Source organism: Lepidothrix coronata, unplaced genomic scaffold (assembly GCF_001604755.1).
Source record: "Lepidothrix coronata isolate B3197 unplaced genomic scaffold, Lepidothrix_coronata-1.0 Scaffold4, whole genome shotgun sequence".
In the NCBI taxonomy this organism is placed as follows: domain Eukaryota; kingdom Metazoa; phylum Chordata; class Aves; order Passeriformes; family Pipridae; genus Lepidothrix; species Lepidothrix coronata.
In genome coordinates, this window is record NW_016690184.1 from 1,514,471 (window position 1) to 1,523,598 (window position 9,128).

General features: G+C 35.6%; 1 long non-coding RNA gene across 2 annotated transcripts; it reads left to right on the forward strand.

The window, feature by feature from the left end:
• Positions 1–271: 271 nt before the first annotated feature.
• Positions 272–7,291, forward strand: LOC108501932. 2 transcript variants are annotated; one of them, XR_001876309.1, is made up of 3 exons: positions 272–310; positions 1,172–1,278; positions 6,981–7,291. It is a non-coding gene; the product is annotated as an uncharacterized LOC108501932 (long non-coding RNA). The 2 variants fall into 2 exon arrangements; XR_001876310.1 differs by lacking the exon at positions 6,981–7,291 and adding an exon at positions 3,972–4,045.
• The last annotated feature ends 1,837 nt before the right edge of the window (positions 7,292–9,128 follow it).

The window sequence follows — 9,128 nt, forward strand, 5'->3', positions numbered from 1 at the left end:
CAATATGATTTATTAGACTGGTGAGATACAAATCCGGTCTCTGACATATGGACCACATATCTGAACTGAATGGCATGGGTATTTGTAGCAGTTTATGTTAGAGGAAGAGTGCTGAAAGGCATTATGGGATTTGTAGTCCCCTGGTACTCTATTGCACATGCTCAATGGAGTGCTCAAATGTGATTGGTTGAGAAGGTCACGTTATGACGTGTGATGGTTTGAAGTGCATATATAAGCCCTTGTTGTTCTTAATAAATTTGATTCTGTTGCTTGCACTGTGAGTGGCTGAGTCTGTGCCTCAATGCTGCAGGTATTCATGACAGATAATCAAATTCAGTGCCTTAAAGTATCCCAATTATCTGCTTTCTAAAATACTGAAAGGGCAAAAGTCTGGATTTGTGGTAAAGTCATACTCTTTTTCTTTATTTATTAACAGATTAGAAACAGTACTCTTATAAAAACTAAAGGCAACTTCCCATCATATTTTTTCTTCTGATTTGCTGAATGGCAATCTTGATATATACTGTCAATGATTATTCATCACAAGTTTTCAAATTACACTTGGATGAGGTATTCACATTTGACACCAGAATTAGGATTTCCAAAGATTTCTTCTTTAAAAGTAAAAATACTAAAATCCTGATTTATCAATTTACTTATGTCTTCATTTCAATAGTTAAAACAATCTGCAAATGCAGGCACATAACTCACCATGAGTTCAGAGCCCTTTGTTTTAAAAATCTTCAGGAAGTATGTTTCTAGATCTATCAACTAATGTTGTCTCTTAGCCTATAAACTTCCAGTATAAATCCTATTGCAGAAGTCAGAAGACCACATTTTAATGTTAATATAATGCTTTAAAAAGCCCCAACAGAACATGAAGAGAAAGTCAAAACCACAATACAGGAATCAAAGACATATCAGTCACTGAGACCAGTAGACTCCCATGACCCTATTATAGCATGTTTATTGAAACTGGTATTTGTTTTAACCTGTTTCAAACTAGCCTTCACAGAACAAAGAGACCTTTATTATTGTGCTTGACTGCATTTAAAGAGATAGAACAGAGATGTTCTGAGAGGAAAAAGGAGGTTAGTTAAACCAGTTGAGCCTCCAAGGGGGAACCTGTATGGACAACGCAGCTGAGACTTGTATTGTTTTCTCTTTCTAGAACAATACTGGGAATGATGCCAGCACACCTGCACTAGAAATCAAGTTTGTCATGAAAGGACTGCTTATCCTTCTTGTAAAAGTAATCATGGCCAGTATGAACATAAGGTACATAGGCTTGAAACCCCACTTCTTCCACAGGGTGGAAACCCTCACTTCTTTTATTTGTGCTATTCAATAATGTAACTATAGACAGTTCTGCACTGTATATACTTCTCAGTTGGGGATGAAATTACTGTGGCAGCAATTATAAGGTAAGGAGATGAGGGCACTCAACTTACTATGTGTCTCTTCTAATTGTTTTCCTGTTGTTCTAACAATCCATTAAATCTTCATGCCAATTGCTGAGTTCTATTTCCATTTCACATTAAAAACTCTTCACCTGCATAGGTGCTAGTTTTGCTGAACATTATCCTTAGATGAGTTCCTATTAGAAATAAGGGATCGATTTGTTTACAGTAATAGGACTTCTTACTGAATTTCTCAATGCCATGTACTCTCAGCACAGAAAAGCTAAGTAGTACCAGAGAATAATCCTGGGAAGCTGAGCTGTGTCAGGTTTGTTGCTAAATTAGTAGTGTTTGGAATGCTTTTGTCTAGCTTTGGTCACTAATCCACCAGTTTATGAGTTTTGCTTGTCTGTTAGCGTGGGGCTATTTTGATTAAGTGGTTTCAATGCATCTGTTCCATTTTAGATGAGAACAGAGTTTAATAGCATGATTTTTGCTGTGCTGGTTGGCTTCAGTGCAGGTTGGCTTCAGTGTAAGAATATGATTGAGTTCATTTGATTAAGTAGCAAAGACATACACTGTGCATCTATGAAAGGAGTGAGTCAAAGCTGTCTATTCTCCTTGACGCTTCTCCCTGTGTCCATACTACCGAATGCATATTTTTCATTAAGTATTTTAGAAGGTAGTCTGAGTTCAGGCTGCTTACAAATTATGGGAAGATATGCTGTCACGTCTAAAAGAGACTTTTCATAACAAGGCACTAGTCTTCTTGACAATATCCAGGCAACTGTTTTTTTTAAACAATACAATGTGGAAGAAAGGTAAATGTTGTAAGTGTTATTGCATTTAATAACTATTGATGGCTAGACAACATTTATGGTACTAAGATATTCATCTAGATTTTTTGCCCAAGAGGGGAATACAATACACATTGGTATGTGCGTAGGTTTCCCATAAAACTCTTGTAATAGCAACTCTAGAAGCATGATGCCGAGGAAGAATTGCCTTGGCTAATCAAATAAAATGCAATGGAATTAAATGTAGGTAGATTTAAAATACCATCCCTCTGCAAAACCTTAATGTCTAACTCCAGGTTGCTTTACTTGACTCAGATTTTGGTCCTGATCTTCTGATTTTGAGTTCTCTAGTAGCCTTTCTTCACAGTACATAGCTGTTGAAAAGGAAGGATCCTCTGTTTTTTTTCCACATATATTTTTATCCAGTAGATCACTCATTTGATACTTTTTCTGGATGTGGATATTTTAAAGCTATTTTTTTGACATTGCACACTATGTTTGAAGCAAGAGTGAGCCTCCTTTTCCATGAAACCCAACCCTGTGCTTGTCATATAATTTATTAATTTCAGGTAGACATACATTTATATTCAATCAGAAAGTTTATGCTAAAGGCCATTTATTGTATTTCCTTCTGCTCTCAACTGTGCTTTCAAATTTCTACCAAATAATTTTCTATTGAGTTTTCCTATTATATCATATTTTCAGTGCTCCAATATTGCCATCCATATGCATGTTTATTTTACTCGAAGTGTAGTCTCACCTAGGAAGACCTAAATTTTTTTGTCATCCCAGCCAAAGCTATGAAAACAAAACATAAGGAATCTCTTCTCATTTTGTGGGAAAAAAAATTATTTTCTACTAGAAATCCCTTGTTCTTGTAACATCCAAGGCTTTAATCTTCATGACAAAACTAGTGCAAATTTTTAATTTGCTAGACTGGAGGAAAAAATTTAAATCTTCAAAGGCAACAGGTTGGGTGTTTTGTTTGTTTTTTAACATACATAATATATTTTTTGAGTGCAGTTATCTGAAGCCCTGTTTAACTTTTTTCTTCCTTGTAAATTCTCATCCAAGTAAATAAACATAAAAACGCAAATAATGAAATTTTTACATAATACTGAATCATTAAACCTCCATTTTAGTCACACAGAATTAAGGAAAATGAGGTATAATATATATAATCTCCTATGGAAAGAACTTGATGTGATGAGAGGTGTATGAATGTTGTTAATATTGATCTATTCTTTTCAAGTAGTTGCTAAGAAAATACGAACATTCCAACACAGATTAATTCTTTTTTATTATAAACACAGTAGCTGAATTCACTGCCAGACTACAACAGGACAAAAAATTTCCATGAATTTGTGGCCGACAAAGGGTGATTGCAGCTAGCAGCTACTCATATACTGAAAGTGAGATAATTGACCCTAACTGTGCTGAATTACTGTGAATAAGCACCTGGGCAAAGCTGCCAGCTGGATAGAAAAAGCAGTCCTGTGCAAATACTAGTGCTGAACTGAAACTTGTGTAAAGTATGTAAGGTTGCTTTTATCTTTAAAGTGGATTGTTTAATAGAGATCAGGGCATAAGAATAAATGCTGAGAATATATTGATTTTCAGTTCTAACTTTTCATGTGGTTTTGCCATGGTGAATATTCTTTATGTCCTTCCCTGGTGTTATGGAAGAATAGTCTTTTTCTTTACAATATGGTACAAAATTACTTTTATGTTCTTCTTTGTACTGTTAACTTAAGGACCTTGTATTTCTTCACAGATTGCTGTTACCTCAATTTTTGCCATCTGATGTTGAAATCCAGAAGCATATTTGGGAAAAACTGAAGTATGGCTTTTTATTACTGTGAAATTTGTAGTGGCGTCTAGTACCAAAAGAAGTTTACATCTTTTATGGATAAAAATGTTTAGAATATTAACCCATAATATACATTACAGTAATAGCACTCATACACTGCAATTTATTGAAACAATGTTATGTTCCAGCAGAAATATAGCTTAGGTTGATCAGATATACTGAGGAAAGTCAGTGATTGTGGCATATATCCAAAGTACTGTATGTAAAAAAGTGATTATTTTTGTTTATCAGAATGTATGTAATTTGATATATATTTTGTCAACTAATTTGATGTTGATAGTTGGTGGATTTCAATAAGAATAAAATTAGCAGCCAGTGGTGAAACCCAGCAATATATCCAGTTGGAGGCCTGTCACTAGTGTTGTCCCCCAAAGTTCAATACCAGGCCCAGTGTTGTTTAATTTATCAATGACTTGGATGAAGGGGTAGCTGCCTCCTCAACAAGTTTGCTGATGACACAAAGCTGGGGGGAGTGGCTGATACCCCAGAGTGCTGTGCAGCCCTTCAGAAGGGCCTCGACAGATTGGAGAGATGGGCAGAGAAGAACCACCTGATATTCAACAAAGGCAAATGCAGCGTCCTCCACCTGGGGAATAATAATCCCATACACCAGTACAGTCTAGGGGCCAACTTGTTGGAAAGCAGCTCTGTGGAGAAGGATCAGTGGGTCCTGGTGGACGACAAGCTGTCCATGATCCAGCAGTGTGTCCTTGTGGCCAAGAAGGCCAATGGTATCCTGGGGTGCATTAGGAACAGCATTGTCAGCTGTTGTAGACGACGGGATAAAGACACTTTTTTTCTGTAAAAATTCAGAAAATAAACTATATGCTGCTTGCCTTTCCATACCTACGTCAGCATTTGCACAAATATAACTTAGGTAATTAGAAGCCAATGATGAGCTTAGCTTTTGTAATATGTATGAAGCTAATTAGTAACCTTTATAAGCACAAAGCATGCAGCAATAAAGTTGGATAAGTTATTGATCAATTTTGTGGTCTAAAAGTGTCTTTATCCCGTCGTCTACAACAGTCAGCAGGTCGAGGGAGGTGATCCTGCATCTCTCCTCAGCCCTAATGAGACAAATCTGGAGCGCTGTGCCCAGTTCTGGGCTCCTTAGTATAAGAGATCCTAGAGCAGGTCCAGTGGAGGGTAATAAAGATGATTAAGGGACTGGAGCATCTCTCTTATAAGGACAAGCTGAGGGAGCTGGGCCTGTTCAGCCTCAAGAAGAGGCATCTGAGAGCAGACTTCATCAATATCTGTAAGTATTTGAAGAAAGGATGTTAAGAGGATGGAGCCAGACTCTTCTTGGTGCTTGCAATTTCAGTTTTTATTTGGTATCCGGATTTATTTTTATATGTGCTGAACAAAAGATTTCTTTTTTATGTCACCTGTTTTCCTCTCTATTCAGGACACTGAAAAAAACCCTACCAGGTAATGCAGAGTATATGTATAAATAAATCACAGGTTGATCTGCATTTATGTAGAGATAGCACTTAAAAATTTTCACAGTCTCAGCAGTAATCACATGAAAATTTGTCAGGCAGAAGAAGGGACATGAATATTTGAAAATTAGTATATGATTATCACACAAATATGTGTGACTTAACCAGAACCATTATCAAGTATGACTACCAATATGTGGTATTGCCTTTATGCCTGTCTGCTTGCATATAAAAATGATTTCTGACTTCTAGATTTTGAATGTATTATTTTGCTTTTCCAGTCTTCCATTTAATTCTTATGAATACTGTCCATCTAGAGTGTCCTTCAGCAGCAAGTTTGAGAGATCTATTATCTATTGCATGAGTAATTTTTTTTCAAGCCAAGTTTTTGAAACCTAACTCCAACTATTTGCATTTGTCATCCCTGACTATTTATGGGTGAAAATTAGGGAACACTGATCTCTGTTCACTTTCTCTGGTCTCCTTTTGATTTTGTATCTCTGTCATACTTCCCTCTCAGTAGTCACTATGCTGAACAGACTTGGGCTACGTATCTGGTTTACTGTGCAAAAGGTGTTCTATAGTTCTGAACACTGTTTTTCTCTGAGATTTTTCTCTTCCTACTCTCTCTTTTTTGAGATGGGTAGAACAGGATTTCCATGTATTCAAATTAAGACTCTATGGACTGAATTAATTATTTCTCTTTTGTTCTTTGTTTCTTTCCTGATATTCCCAGTATTTGATGAGTTTTTTCACTGTCACTGAGAACTGAGACAACCTGTCTAATGTTGACTTGGAGACTTTGTTCCTGAGCAGTAAATCAGCTCTGACACCATAATTTTATATGTGAAAATAAGATTTTTCTTCCCTGTGTTTATTTTTTTACTTATGTTTATTTTATTTCACATATACTTGGATCCCTCGGTCCCTTAAATTTATGTAGTGTTTCTGCACACCTTCACAATCTGTCCTTATCCTTACCGTTATTAATAATTTGAGATCAACTTTCTGCTCATTCCCTTTTCAGGGTCATTTGTGAATATGCTAAACAACATAGACCCCACCACAAATCTCCAATGTATTCCACTGGTGATCTTCCTTTAGTAGAAGACATGACCATTTACTCCTGCTTTTGATATCCAAAATTTTCATCAACCAGTAAATCCTCCGTGTGTTATTTGACTTTTCTGTGGTGTGTTTAAGGCTGAACTGAGAAAAGATAGAGAACAAAAAAGTATAGGCATATGGCACACATCTACAAAAAACCCCCAACACCCTCCATTCTCCAACAAGAAAACAAAATTATTAAGAGCAACCAAAAACCCTTCAACAATATCTGTGAGCACACGCAACTCACTTAAAATCCATGGAGCTCCATACACAAATGGCAGAAAATTCAACCACTTGGTATGAAAATAAAAAGTTTGCAGAAGATATTAATATGGGTGGTTTTTTCCTTTTTTTACAGGTTAGGATAATTTTCAACTATGGAGAACTTCTTCAGATCAATTTTAGGACAACAGTTAAAGAAATTCTTCCTCCCAGAGTTCACTGTGGAGAATGGAAGATAAAAAATAAAGACAAAAATGGAGGTGGAAATATTTGTATATACAATATTAAGCTTAAGCAAATGCAGTGAAAATTCTTCATTCTGGTCCTTTGGAAATAATTAATTCTTTCTTGGTGACCAGAAATAACTTGCAAGAAGGCATTAACTTACCAGGCCAAGAATTCAGAAGTCAAAGAAGAAAGCTTAAAATTGTCCCTCTAGTTGAAGTCACAGGGATGTTCATACTAAAAAAAAAAAAACAACTGTTTCTACTTTTTCATCCATGGCAGCTATTTTTATAGGACTGTTTTGCTGGGAAAAAAAGTTTAAAACCCTCCTAAATTCCAGGGTATTTTTAGTTTTTGAGCTTGGTCGGACCTTCAAATATACATAAACTGGCTGCAATAAGAATTTTTCTAACTGATTACTTCTTGCTGTTATTTCATTCTTTATATATTTAGCTCCTAAGACATTTATATTCAAACATCATCTGGTGCCATGGGCATGGAGGGTAGATCTAAATGCCCTCTACTACTACTAAGGTTGAATCCTAAGTGCTATAAGTGGTTTTAGCAGCTGTCAGTGATATCATACAAAGTATCAAAGACATGGAAGATGACAGACATGAGGTTCTTCATAAAATCATCTCCAAATGAATATATAAATCTTTACACATATAACTTTCTGTTGCTAGCAAGCTCATATGTATGACCTGTAAGTGTTTTGCTTTGTCCACAAACAGATTCAGTTGGAGACAGGGAAGTTAGCATGAAGGAAATTGGTGGTGTTCTGCACAAATATTTTAAATGCTCTTCCTTTATGCAGGTTTCAGAAGAGCTGGGTAGGGATGTCAGACAGAGATTTTATGTCTTGTGGCCTGACTAATAATTGAAAAAAAAAAAGGAACCTTGTTTTCAAAGCTGGTGCTTCATGTTTCCATGGTAACCAGAGCATTCACTGATATCAAGGTTTCTATTTTGTTATCTTTTAAAACTCATTTTTATTGTTAGTATATTTCCCATGTTTTGACTTAAAAGTGATAAGTTGTAATATTTACTAAATTATATGATGGATGTCTCAAGGGACCATGCTATAAAGAATATTTGTTTAATTTCATGGGCATTGTTTAGGCACATAACAAGGAGCAGGGGGGGGAAAAAAAGAAAGGTTTGATTTCTGAAAAAAACACAGCTCTACAATAATTGCAATCTAGTTAGACCATTCACACTGGGAGTCCTATGTTTGCAGTGTCTCAGAGTTAAAGCATTTGATCAAAAGGCCAAACACATTATCATGCTATTACTGATAGCAGGGTCATGGGGAAAAATAAAGCTCCCGATCTTCATTATGTGCAAAGAATCTGCCATTGTTGCCTTCCGTTGTTAGTATGAACGCAAAACTGTCACCACTTAGGAATGTAGTACAAATTTTATTTTTCAGTCTGTTCTTTCTTATTTTAAGATGTCTAATATTTAATCTTGAAGTTATGAGTTACTAAAGAAATGCCTTTTTTATCCTTACCTTTTCAACTACTGAAATTTGAGAAAAATGCTGATGAATTTTTTTTTAATACTCCGGCTTTTTTAGAAGATACATTGACATCAATCACATAAGGGGGATTGTGTGACAGAAGGCTACTATGACTTTCAGGACTAATTCAGAGACAATGGCAATAAATCTCTGAAGAGACAGGGGCTTCCTTTGTTCTGAAATTACTACACCAGTTCCTATAAAGCATAACTCCCATCTTTGATATCTCCTGATCTTCCTTTCTCTGTATAATACCTTTTATGAATGCTTTACTCAGGTGTAAAGCACCTTTTCCTCATTCTGCAGGGAGTCAAGATGTTAAAAGGCATTTTGACACCCTATGACATTGGGCATTCCAGTTGGATATTGTATTGGTAAATTTCAATTAATTTTTGACTCTAGATTAGAGTTTCTTTATATATTTACTACTGGCTTATTCAGCAACAGAAAAAAAAAAAAATCAGAAACATGAAGAAAGTATTTATTAGAAAAATATAAATCCCCTTGATATACAGTAGACTTAGGGATAACCAGGCT